Source organism: Pleurodeles waltl, chromosome 11 (genome assembly GCF_031143425.1).
Source record: "Pleurodeles waltl isolate 20211129_DDA chromosome 11, aPleWal1.hap1.20221129, whole genome shotgun sequence".
Classification (NCBI taxonomy): domain Eukaryota; kingdom Metazoa; phylum Chordata; class Amphibia; order Caudata; family Salamandridae; genus Pleurodeles; species Pleurodeles waltl.
Genome location: NC_090450.1, coordinates 176,279,575 through 176,293,664, shown reverse-complemented (window position 1 = coordinate 176,293,664; position 14,090 = coordinate 176,279,575).

Below are 14,090 nucleotides of genomic sequence, written 5' to 3'. Positions count from 1 at the left end.
AATAAGTTGAGGGTGGAACAAACCAGACTGAAGCTTAAAAAGCAACAGCTGGATTTGGATAGACAGTCTTTTGAATTAGAGAAGGAAAGACAGAAGTTGGGTTTAGATACCCATGGTGGCAGCAGCAGTATTCCCCATAGTCATCCTGCAAAAGAGCATGATTCCAGGAATCTGCACAAGATAGTTCCCCCTTATAAGGAGGGGGATGACATTAACAAGTGGTTTGCTGCACTTGAGAGGGCCTGTGTTGTACAGGATGTCCCTCAAAGGCAGTGGGCTGCTATCCTATGGCTATCATTTAGTGGAAAAGGTAGGGATAGGCTCCTTACTGTGAAAGAAAATGATGCCAATAATTTTACAGTTCTTAAGAATGCACTCCTGGATGGTTATGGCTTAACCACTGAACAGTACAGGATAAAGTTCAGAGAGACCAAAAAGGAGTCTTCACAAGACTGGGTTGATTTCATTGACCATTCAGTGAAGGCCTTGGAGGGGTGGTTACATGGCAGTAAAGTTACTGATTATGAAAGCCTGTATAACACAATCCTGAGAGAGCATATACTTAATAATTGTGTGTCTGATTTGTTGCACCAGTACCTGGTAGACTCTGATCTGACCTCTCCCCAAGAATTGGGAAAGAAGGCAGACAAATGGGTCAGAACAAGGGTGAACAGAAAAGTTCATACAGGGGGTGACAAAGATGGCAATAAGAAGAAAGATGGTGAAAAATCTCAAGATAAGCATGGGGATAAGGGTAAAACCAAAGATCCCACTTCAAATCTTAAACACTCTTCAGAGGGTGGGGATAAAACAAATTCTTCCTCTTCTTCCCAACCTGCACACATTAAAAAGCCTTGGTGCTTTGTGTGTAAAAACAGAGGCCATAGGCCAGGGGATAAGTCCTGTCCAGGTAAACCCCCTGAGCCTACCACCACTAATACATCAAGCTCTAGTGCCCCTAGCAGTAGTGGTACTAGTGGTGGGACTGCTGGCAACAGTCAAGCAAAGGGTGTAGTTGGGTTCACTTATGGGTCCATAGTGGAAACTGATGTAATCAGTCCCAAGACAGTTTCTGTCACACCTAGTGGCATTGGCCTTGCCACACTGGCTGCTTGTCCCCTTACAATGGATAAGTACAGGCAGACAGTTTCAATAAATGGTGTTGAGGCCTTGGCCTACAGGGACACAGGTGCCAGTTTCACTTTGGTGACTGAAAACCTAGTGCCTCCTGAACAACACATCATTGGACAACAGTATAAGATTATTGATGTCCATAACTCCACTAAGTTTCTTCCCTTAGCTATAATTCAGTTTAGTTGGGGTGGAGTTACTGGCCCTAAGCAGGTGGTGGTATCACCTAGCTTACCTGTAGACTGTCTCTTAGGTAATGACCTAGAGGCCTCAGGTTGGGCTGATGTAGAGTTTTATGCCCATGCAGCCATGCTGGGCATCCCTGAGGAATTGTTCCCTCTCATTTCAAGTGAAATGAAAAAGCAAAGGAGAGAAGGCCTGAAAACTCAGGATCCCTCTCCATCAACAGGTAAAAAGGGTATCACAGTATCCCCTAACCACCCTACCATTCAGGATACTATTCCTGTGGTGGGAGAAACCTCTCCTGGGGTGGCACCTGTTCCAAGGGAATCATCAGTTGGCAAAACTGTACTCCCTGAGGTGGAAGTGCCTCTCTGTGGGATAACTAACATTGGTGAGAAAAACAGCACCATTTTAGTTAACATGGAGCATCCCTCCAACCCTCCCAGAGAAACTTTAGTGCAGAAACTCTGCACTGCCTCACAACACTTAGGACAGCATCCCTGCCCTAGTGTGGAGCTGATAGGACAGCATCCCTGCCCTGCTCCAACCCAAGAGAAACAGCATCCCTGTTCTCTCTTCCAGCCAGATGGACAAAGTTTTTGCCCAGCTATGGCTTTTCTGAGACAGCATCCCTGTCTGGCATTTCCATCACTACAAATAGGTTCAGTGGACAATTCCCACTGCTCTAAACTAAAACTTACTGATAGAAACTCTGAAAATACATCTTCACATTGTTGCTTAGCTAAAAAACTTCAAACAGGGTGGTTTACATCCCCACAGGGAAGTAACCATATAGTGGATGATAAAGGGAGTAACCAGTCTATTGCAGAGCTACTCTCTACTTATCACCACTTAGACAATAAAGTCTCAACTGGCCAAGGTTAGCCTTATTGTCCTTCGTTTGGGGGGGGGGTTGTGTGAGAAGGTAGCCTCTTTCTAGCCTTGTTACCCCCACTTTTGGCCTGTTTGTGAGTGTATGTCAGGGTGTTTGTCACTGTTTTCACTGTCTCACTGGGATCCTGATAGCCAGGCCCCAGTGCTCATAGTGAAAACACTATGTTTTCAGTATGGTTGTTATGTGTCACTGGGATCCTGCTGGTCAGGACCCCAGTGCTCATAGGTTTGTGGCCTATATGTATGTGTCACTGGGACCCTGTCACACAGGGCCCCAGTGCTCATAGGTGTGCATGTATATGTTCCCTGTGTGGTGCCTAACTGTCTCACTGAGGCTCTGCTAACCAGAACCTCAGTGGTTATGCTCTCTCATTACTTTCAAATTGTCACTAACAGGCTAGTGACCAATTTTACCAATTTACATTGGCTTACTGGAACACCCTTATAATTCCCTAGTATATGGTACTGAGGTACCCAGGGTATTGGGGTTCCAGGAGATCCCTATGGGCTGCAGCATTTCTTTTGCCACCCATAGGGAGCTCTGACAATTCTTACACAGGCCTGCCACTGCAGCCTGAGTGAAATAACGTCCACGTTATTTCACAGCCATTTTACACTGCACTTAAGTAACTTATAAGTCACCTATATGTCTAACCTTTACCTGGTAAAGGTTAGGTGCAAAGTTACTTAGTGTGAGGGCACCCTGGCACTAGCCAAGGTGCCCCCACATTGTTCAGAGCCAATTCCCTGAACTTTGTGAGTGCGGGGACACCATTACACGTGTGCACTACATATAGGTCACTACCTATATGTAGCTTCACAATGGTAACTCCGAATATGGCCATGTAACATGTCTATGATCATGGAATTGCCCCCTCTATGCCATCCTGGCATAGTTGGCACAATCCCATGATCCCAGTGGTCTGTAGCACAGACCCTGGTACTGCCAAACTGCCCTTCCTGGGGTTTCACTGCAGCTGCTGCTGCTGCCAACCCCTCAGGCAGGCAGCTGCCCTCCTGGGGTCCAGCCAGGCCTGGCCCAGGATGGCAGAACAAAGAACTTCCTCTGAGAGAGGGTGTGACACCCTCTCCCTTTGGAAAATGGTGTGAAGGCAGGGGAGGAGTAGCCTCCCCCAGCCTCTGGAAATGCTTTGTTGGGCACAGAGGTGCCCAATTCTGCATAAGCCAGTCTACACCGGTTCAGGGACCCCTTAGCCCCTGCTCTGGCGCGAAACTGGACAAAGGAAAGGGGAGTGACCACTCCCCTGACCTGCACCTCCCCTGGGAGGTGTCCAGAGCTCCTCCAGTGTGCTCCAGACCTCTGCCATCTTGGAAACAGAGGTGCTGCTGGCACACTGGACTGCTCTGAGTGGCCAGTGCCACCAGGTGACGTCAGAGACTCCTGCTGATAGGCTCCTTCAGGTGTTAGTAGCCTATCCTCTCTCCTAAGTAGCCAAACCCTCTTTTCTGGCTATTTAGGGTCTCTGTCTCTGGGGAAACTTTAGATAACGAATGCAAGAGCTCATCCGGGTTCCTCTGCATCTCCCTCTTCACCTTCTGATAAGGAATCGACTGCTGACCGCGCTGGAAGCCTGCAAACCTGCAACATAGTAGCAAAGACGACTACTGCAACTCGGTAACGCTGATCCTGCCGCCTTCTCGACTGTTTTCCTGCTTGTGCATGCTGTGGGGGTAGCCTGCCTCCTCTCTGCACCAGAAGCTCCGAAGAAATCTCCCGTGGGTCGACGGAATCTTCCCCCTGCAACCGCAGGCACCAAAAAGCTGCATTACCGGTCCCTTGGGTCTCCTCTCAGCACGACGAGCGAGGTCCCTCGAATCCAGCGACGCTGTCCAAGTGACCCCCACAGTCCAGTGACTCTTCAGCCCAAGTTTGGTGGAGGTAAGTCCTTGCCTCACCTCGCTGGGCTGCATTGCTGGGAACCGCGACTTTGCAGCTACTCCGGCCCCTGTGCACTTCCGGCGGAAATCCTTTGTGCACAGCCAAGCCTGGGTCCAGGGCACTCTAACCTGCATTGCACGACTTTCTAAGTTGGTCTCCGGCGACGTGGGACTCCTTTGTGCAACTTCGGCGAGCACCGTTTCACGTATCCTTGTAGTGCCTGTTTCTGGCACTTCTCCGGGTGCTACCTGCTTCAGTGAGGGCTCTTTGTCTTGCTCGACGTCTCCTCTCTCTTCAGGTCCAAATTGCGACCTCCTGGTCCCTCCTGGGCCCCAGCAGCGTCCTAAAACGCCAAACGCACAATTTGCAGCTAGCAAGGCTTGTTGGCATTCTTTCGGCGGGAAAACACTTCTGCACGACTCTCCAAGGCAAGATGGATCCGTCCACCAAAGGGGAAGTCTCTAGCCCTTTTCGTTCCTGCAGAAACCTCAGCTTCTTCTGTCCAGTCGAAGCTTCTTTGCACCCGCAGCTGGCATTTCCTGGGCATCTGCCCATCTCCGACTTGCTTGTGACTTTTGGACTTGGTCCCCTTGTTCCACAGGTACCCTAGATTGGAAATCCACAGTTGTTGCATTGCTGGTTTGTGTCTTTCCTGCATTATTCCTCTAACACGACTTCTTTGTCCTTAGGGGAACTTTAGTGCACTTTGCACTCACTTTTCAGGGTCTTGGGGAGGGTTATTTTTCTAACTCTCACTATTTTCTAATAGTCCCAGCGACCCTCTACAAGGTCACATAGGTTTGGGGTCCATTCGTGGTTCGCATTCCACTTTTGGAGTATATGGTTTGTGTTGCCCCTATCCCTATGTTTCCCCATTGCATCCTATTGTAACTATACATTGTTTGCACTGTTTTCTAAGACTATACTGCATGTTTTTGCTATTGTGTATATATATCTTGTGTATATTTCCTATCCTCTCACTGAGGGTACACTCTAAGATACTTTGGCATATTGTCATAAAAATAAAGTACCTTTATTTTTAGTATAACTGTGTATTGTGTTTTCTTATGATATTGTGCATATGACACTAAGTGGTACTGTAGTAGCTTCACACGTCTCCTAGTTCAGCCTAAGCTGCTCTGCTAAGCTACCATTATCTATCAGCCTAAGCTGCTAGACACCCTATACACTAATAAGGGATAACTGGGCCTGGTACAAGGTGCAAGTACCCCTTGGTACTCACTACAAGCCAGTCCAGCCTCCTACAGTATCCGCTGCAGATAAACCCAACCTATTGAGCTGATAGCATTTTTTTGCATCAAAGACCGTAATGGCCTGGGACTCCCGAGAATCTTTGTGGTAGTCAATCTAGACAAGGAACCGGCAGAGGTGTTGCCTATTCACCTGCTGAGGCATGAATCCATTTCGGTCCATGTGCCTCAAAAAGGAGATGACACCGACCAGGTGATTCACCAGTATCTTGGCCAAAACCTTCACACCTCTTTTTAACAAGGAAATTGGTCTGTATGAAGTGTGTTCCGTCGCTGACTTCCCTGCCTTGAAACGTACCACAATCATCACTAGGCACAGATCGGGGGACATTTTTCCTCTCTCCCACACCTCACCCAACATTGCCAGGAGGTAAGGCCTCAGGATCAATCGAGAGGGTACACTTATGATGCTCCACTGAAATCCTGTTAGGCCAAAGTGTCTTACCTGTGACTGTATCTTTTTTGTATATTTTTATTGGTGCCTCTAAATCTTGTGAAAATAATTTCAGAAAGTCTGTTACTTGTTTTTTTGGTGATTGATTTGCGAGATGTAAGATGGAGATTGGGTACTGTAGGTTCATGAAAAATAGATCACGTTCCCCCTTGAAAATGTAGTTTTGAGATCTGGGTTGACATTTGCTTCGAAAGCCAATTACAGTTTTCACATGAACTATCCTGTCCCATGCCTAGATTCTATTTTTCCTGAAGAGTTTCTAATACATACCGTGCACTGCATGTGGTTTGGGTCAATTGACAAATATCTTCAGTGTTCTGTGTATGGCATGGGTCCACTGACAAATGCATTCAGTATTCTGTAAGAGCCATGATCCATTGAATTATGTAGTCAGGGTTATGTACGTGACCCTAGTCAATTGACTTATACATTAAGCATTCTGTATGTGGCCTGGGTCAATTGACTTATACATTCAGTGTTCTGTTTGAAGCCTAGGTACATTGACTTATACATTCAGTGGTCTATATGTGACCAGGGTGATTCTCTTAGACATTTAGGGGCTGATTCAGAGTTTGGCGCATAGGGTTACTCCATTACAAATGTGACGGATATCCTGTTCACTGCATTACGATTCCATGATATCCTGTGAAAATAAAAATATGATGGATGGGATATCCGTCACGTTTGTGACAGAGTAAAAAGTCTGCCAAACTCTAAATCAGGCCCTCAGTGTTCTATATGTAGCCTGGAGTCATTGACGTCTACATTCAGTGTTCCCAGGGTGATTAACGTACATATTCAGTGTTCTGGATGTAGCCTGGTGTTTCTGACTTAAACAGAAAAGGCCTAATTCGCAGTTGCAGCAGAGGCCCCCACAGTTGCAGCGGGGTCCTGCACTCGTGACAGGACTTCCACAATGGAAAACTGCTGTAAGGACATCCCGCCATGAGTGTGGGACCCCCACCACAAAGGCGGGGCATCTCCAGCGATTGCGGAGGCCTTTCGTGAATTAGGCCCTCAATGTTTCTGCTCCACCAAATGTGCTTCTCTTCATCCTTATTTGGAGGTGGTGTTACTGGTTGGTTTCTGATGACAGAGCATTAACTTGCTCCATTATTGGAAATTCTGTCCCCGCAATTCATCTCCCTCACACTCACCAGGGTTTTTGTTCCCCCACCCAGTGCATTCTTTAAATTAAGGTGTAACTAGTGAAAACAGAAACAAAGAACTACGGGCCAGTTGTACTAAGATAGGATTCGCAAAACGTGGCTGCAATTTGTGCACAGACTTTTTTGTGTGAATTCCATGGTATTTTGCAAAGTGAGCTATGTACCTATAGACCAGTTCACAAAATAGTGAAGTGGGTTGCAATTCAACCTACCTCGTGAATATTTTTGAGGTATGCTGCAAATTGTGAGCCAGAATGTTTTGCTGCCATCACAGGGATGTTGGCCTGCTAGAGTAAGCAGATCACTATGTCTGTCATTGCTTTTAAATAAAGCATTTTTTTTTAACGCAGCCCATTTTCCTTAAAGGAAAACTGGATGTGTAAAAAAAGTTTTAAAAACTATTTTTAAGAGTAGGCAGTGGTACCATGGCCCATTCAATGCCTACTCCCAAAAAATGTTTTTTTGACCATTCACACCTTTCAGGAATCAATAAAATATTAATGTTTTGCAACCTGATTTCAGTCTCAAAGCATTAATCCATACTGTAAGAAATCAGTCTTTGGAAGGGACGCCTAAACACCCCCTTTGAAACAGGGATTCCTAGTGCTTTCCTAAAGCCATTTAGCAATTTCGTAACATGTTAACAAATCACTAAATGTAGTTAGTACATTTGAAAAACACATTTTCCTGTCATAACTCCTTGAATTTACTGCATCGCAGGGTTTGCGACTAGGAAATGCTTTTGCACATCTGGTCCTCTGTGCAGTCAAATGATTCAATATTCAAATGTATTAAATTTGATTTTCCTATTTCCGTGGGTGTCGAATCATGAAAATGTCAGGGGGTGAGAAAGTGACATAACATGCCCTTTGACCTTAATGACACTACAGGAAGTGACACCATATGACCGTTGACCATGATTTTTTCCAGGAGCGAGTGTCACATGACCTAAACATCACACTCACATCCTCTTGTACCCCGTTGCATTAATTCTTAATCATTTTCACTCACATGCATTCACTCTTAATCTCACTCATACTCACTCATAACTACTGACACTCAGTCCCAGGTTTGCTAATGCCTTGCACCGTGTTTGTGTCAATTTTGTGTTAGGTGGGATTTAATATCCAATGCAAATCCTAATACACTGCTTTGTGTTATTTTGTGTCAAGTGGGGGCATCCATGGGTAATACATAGGTGCTATCATACAACTACCTATAAGTTTTGACGCAAATCCCTTTCTACAAACATTGGTAGAGAGGAATTTGTTGCAAAATCTTATGAGTCTTCGAGGAAGGCATAATGAGTAGAAACTTTTAATTTATCTTCTTTTTCCAACTTTGCATTTGTGCTGCATTGTACAGCACACATACAAAGTGGGAAACACCTTAAAGCATAGTTTTTGTACTGGAAGGAAATTTTTGAAGTGCAAGACCTACGCCTCAGAGAACGCACACACCCTTGCATTATCCCCCAAGGGTTTGTGCATTGGCGCATGGCTGCCAAAAGAGCACACAGGGATTGAAGTAATGCACCATATGCTAGAGCATATGGTACACTTTTCTCTTTTCCGTTGAGGAAAGGCAGTGAATTATGTTTGGTGCAGCGTTGCCTTGCGTCAACAAATAGTCGCACACAATCTCACTCATCACGTCACTGACTCACTCGTTTTCTCTCACACACACATGCTTATACACACAGACACATGCTCACACATACATACACTCTCTCTCTCACAAAACACACTCTCACCTGCAAGCATGCATACAACACGCCTATTTACCTGTCCAAGGTCTGATTAGTCCTTTGTTCCCCTACTAAACAATGTTAGTGAAGATATCCAGTTACAAGACATAGGAAAATGCAATGACTGATAGGGTTGACTGTGAGATACATAACATGTCTGTGGTCTAAAACGCGTCTACAGTGTGGTTGTTGCATTTATACTGGCGATGCTTAGCAGGGTGAAATAAATGAGACGTTGTCTGACTGCAGCGCTGCTGATCAAAATTTATTTTTTGACAGACAGTTGAAGAAAATCAAGCAATACAGCAACGTCTCTCTCAAAACCAGAGCTTAATTTGTGCTTATTGTTTCCGGTGCTGAGCACCAGCACTTATTTTTGAGGGCCGGCGGTTATTCTTTTGCCTCAAGCATTTGCTACGAGCAAAAGACAAATATGGGAAAGACGGAGGAAGAGAAAAACGAAAAAGCGCCACAAAGGTAGAAAGCAGTAAGCTGCCATAGTGAGTTGAAGGGGCAGGGAGGGGCTTTAAATGGATTGAAGAGGCCCGAGATGGCTTCAGGATTACTCTGCCTCAGTATTCCGTGCTCGCACATTTAAATGCAGCAGCTGCGTGTTTAAAAGGAGGGCTTTGGGAACCGGCACGTTTCTATTTACAAATTAAGCACTGCTCAAAACATGACTTAAAGCTTCTGCAGGTCACTTCAAGACACCAGTAATTTAGAAGCTCTTAACATTACATGCCAACTACTTGGAGCAAAAGACCCAACATTGTTGAAACAGAAGCAGACAACTGATAAGAAATATCAACATCTGTACTTGAAAGCAAATCAAAAGACAGTGCTGATGGGAACTAATCATTACCCTTCAAAACCAGGGATTTAATTTTGCCATGCCCAAACTGATATTAGAGAAAGAGTTGGGCAAAAATATATTTCATAAGCACTTTTTTTCACAGCTTGTTTAGTGAAAACAAAATTCTGTCCAAGGAGCAACTTCATATTTTTTAAACAGTTCTTCTTCATTAAGAGGTGATCGTTTTCCACAGTTGGAGTTTGGTTTAGCTGCAGACAAAAAGTGTGTTTCCTTCTACATTGAACATCTATTCAATAACTGCATTATTTTTCATCTTCGTTGCCCTGCTAACACTTTAATAATTTGAGCTATTTTGATTGGAGGTGCCGAGATAGGATTTATCAGGTATGTGATTATATATAGGGCAAATTTAACAAAGAAAAAAAAAACATTTCACAATTGCCACTACGGCTGCCGAACACGTTAACGGGTGCCTTCGTGCGTGACAGTGGCCTCACGCTGTTACATGTCATGCAAAAAGGCCGCCTCACATGCTTCCACTGTCAAAATGCCGACATTACAGCGCGTGTCAACCAATGGGGTGTGGGAAAAGCTATTTAAAAACATGTCACAAGATTATGCTGGGCGTATCACCAAAAAAGGCAGTCTATGCTGATACACGTCTGCGAATGGTAAATAAATTGAACATTTAGCAACCGGAAGTTTGCTCCGCTTGAACCTTTTGCTTGACACATCTATCTATCTATCTATCTATCTATCTATCTATCTATCTATCTATCTATCTATCTATCTATCTATACACACACACACACACATATTTTTCAGGATAGTAACCAGATTATTATTAAATATTTTTATTGTCATGTTTGATATTGATTGCATTATTCTGTTAAAAAGCCAGGCAATAATAATGTATCGACCGCGGATTTACAAACACTGTTGGACTGTTTAATGTTTGAGTTATCAGTGAATAAACATCTGAACATAATCTTCATGTATTGTATTTATTTATTTTGAGGTTTTGCGTTGTGCTGCACATTATCTGAAAGAAACTTCAGATTCCTGTAGAGTTAGTATTAAATGTAAAGGATTGTATAATAGCAGGAGTCCAATCATTGGAAGGAAATAGTGCTGTCAGATAGTCCTCATTCATTCCAACATTTCGGTGATCTAGTGCAGATAGTTTATGCTTTTAATGTGGAGTTTAGAGCATCCCACAATTTTGGTGCTTGAACTCCTGGGGATCTGTCTTCTTGTTTTTGCTTCTTGGAGGTCTGTTGAGTGATCTGATGCAATGTAGCTCCTCGGGGATTTCTTGGTTCGGTTTCAGTGAGGGACAACATTTTGCTTGTATCCCAGGCTTCTTTTCCAAAAGTCCCAAAAAGCCTCAGGTTGTCAGCATTTTCTTGTCAACTTAATATATTAATTTACCAACCTACAGGGACAAGAGACTTTCTTGTTGCCAGGTCAGCACTGTGCCTGTATACATTTTCAGGATCACACAGAAGAAACTGGACCGACATTTCATATAGAGTTTATGGCATCCTACAACCACACCAGCCCTAGAAGTGACAAAAATGACAAGTACATCATTTATTAATGCAATATAAGTGTGAGATAATTACAAATTCTGTAGGTACAGCCCATGCAAAGGCTGCTATACATCAAGGTCAATTTTGATGCCTCATTTACAGGAGCGATCTATGTTCCTTTTGCTTTATTCGGTGTGCAACATCTCTCTCTTGCTCCCTTTCTGGGTACACTTTGTAGCACACAACATTTCCCACTGTGTATGGCATGCCTTCATAGTTATTAATATATGGATTCAACAGGTGTTAGAGGAGGTGTAGTCGCTGGGAAGTAGTTGGGATGTAAAGTGCTGCTTCCCAAGTGGCATTTCCTCTTTGCTGGATCATCTGTGCTTACAGTGCTGTTTTATTGTGGGGTATTTCGAAAAGCAGGCTCAGAAGAAAAGTTGCACAAGGCTACCTTGAGTATGCCTGTTCTCTCACTTGAGCAGAGTCCCACTGCGCACAGCCAATGTTTCAAGAATTTTATTGACAAATAAATACACTGCTCATGCTATGACCAACGTTTCGTCGATTTTAATCTGTGTTTTTTAAATTCATCACAGAAAACTGAAAAAGTGTGCAGGACTTCCGGATAAATCCAAATTTTTGAAACAATTGAGCCTTATCATTACAATTCTTATCTGATTCCATTATGGAGCAAATTGAATATTAATGTCCTTTAACTCTCATCCCAAAGTATAGACTTTAAGGAGTTCAAGTTAATTCATTGGGATAGCAGTGAAAAAGGTCAGGATCTGTGAACTGTAAAGATTTCCAATTCCACTAGTTTCTAGTAAGTCTCTAATTATGTCTAGACAAGCTGATGTCAGCATTCCATGTTTCCAGCAACATTTATATCAAGTTCATGTCATAACTGCATTTCATTTTGTAGTTAATAGCAAATCACTATTCATATTTTGTAGTAATGTGCTTGCCCAATTGATTATCTTTATTATTCTGGTTGATAGACAGTGAAATGTGTGTTCTTTGTGCCCTGCTTTATCAACAGGCAACAACCTTGTTCCTGTGTTCTTCATTACATTTGTTGTCAAGCCTGTCATTTGTTTCCTTTCTACTTTCTCGTTAAGTGTACAACAATATGCCTGCACAAGGTATGCACATTTTGACAATGTCATCTTGGTGTTCACTGTTCAGCCTTTGTGTATGTCAGTATTTCTGAAATTCAAACACTGGAAACATTTCACCAGTGAACCCACAAAATGGTTTTGATTGTGATTGGGAAGTTTTCTCCAGCTCCACACGAGGTTCTGTTTCATCTTCTTCATTACAATACTTGATAATTTGAGAGTTGTCTTACTGTTCAGTAATTATTTTCTGCATGGAGAAATAGATTGTTGAAGATGATCAGAATTATTAAAACATATTTTTTAAATAAACAGTCACATAACATATGGTTAGTTACGCTTTAATATTTACTCTTCTTTTTAAAGTAAATATTCACTTCGTAACTTTGTAAAAACATAATAATTATCATTTAAAATAATACTTCAGTAACTCATAATTGAAAAATATAGATGGAATGAGATATGCCACTGCATCTCTATTCTAGGGAAGTAACATATGTACTGGGACTGTTGGTTAATTCCATTGAGAAAGATCAAATGTTATTAATGTGTTAGTGGCGTAGAAGTTAGCATATGGTGACTAATTAACCTACATTTAAAAGCCTAACAAAGAAAACAACATGAGTTGAAAAATGTTCATGGCTGAATTATGGTGGACCATGTGGTCGACATTCATATTAAGTACTACGTTTTAACATGAGATTTTGCATTTATATGAAATGAAGTACTAAAGTGAGTTAATGTAAAAGAGTGTTATGAAGATTAAGAATTGAAAATATTAAATGAATATGAATTAATCATACTTATATTGAATTAAATACATTTCATAAATGCGAGTTAAATGTGTGCAGAAAAATAAAAGCACGTTTAAATCAGCTTGAACGTGTCATAAATAATGTTTTCAATTAAATATTTGCTTTGCATACTTGATTTGGATTGTAAGGTGTGCAATAGGTTTATTAATTTATTAAATGTATTGAATGTGTATTAAGGGTTTTTTAGCTTGACTAGGCCTGAAAGAGTAATCTCGCAGCAGTAATGGAAAATCACTTGATTATTCTGTTCCCCCTAACCTGAATTAGTTTTCTAGGTTGCTAAAGTGATGTTGAATTTCCTATTGTATAGAAGGCAAAGAACATGTTTGTTAACAACAATGCTGCATTATTTGTTCTAGCTGTCGAACAAGACAGGAAAATTATGATTCCCATAAAATTGTATTGGCTCATTTTGTGTATTGTGAATGAAGATCCTGATGTTTTCAGACTATTAGATAATTTTAATAGTTTGTCGGAATTGTGTGAAATCATTGAAATGACAATGCACTTTTGCTGAGAAAATCTGGAACAGTTGCATATTTGATGGTGTCATCGACAGCCATTAGACACTGAATCTGACGCTTGAAGTGAGCCTACCTGAAGGACCAATCTAGAGAATTGTGGTTATTTTAATCAGTGAGAGACTTTGAAATTTGGAGTCAGTCCACTCTTGCCTTGAATCTATCCAGAACTCTGTTTTCTCATGAGTTTTCTCATCTTAGTCTTAATTGTCCCATTCATGTATGTGGTTTCAGTACTAATAAGCCCAACTAATTCCGAACTGCTGATTTGTCCTATGTGCAGCCCATGTTCTGCACTGTCCTGATGATGCTGTCAACTGACGCCGGAAGAAAGTGACCATTCTGCCTGATGAAGTATTATTGTTTGCTGTCCCATAAGGAGAGGTATAACTAAATGTGGTTTCTTATTTCCTTTTCAGTTTAGATAATTACACCAGCATATTTTTATAGTGAGTTGCCCTAGTTAATTTTCAAATTATTTTTGCCTTTTGTTTATTTTTTGCTTTTGTCCGCATGTGTTGGTCTGTTTCCGCAC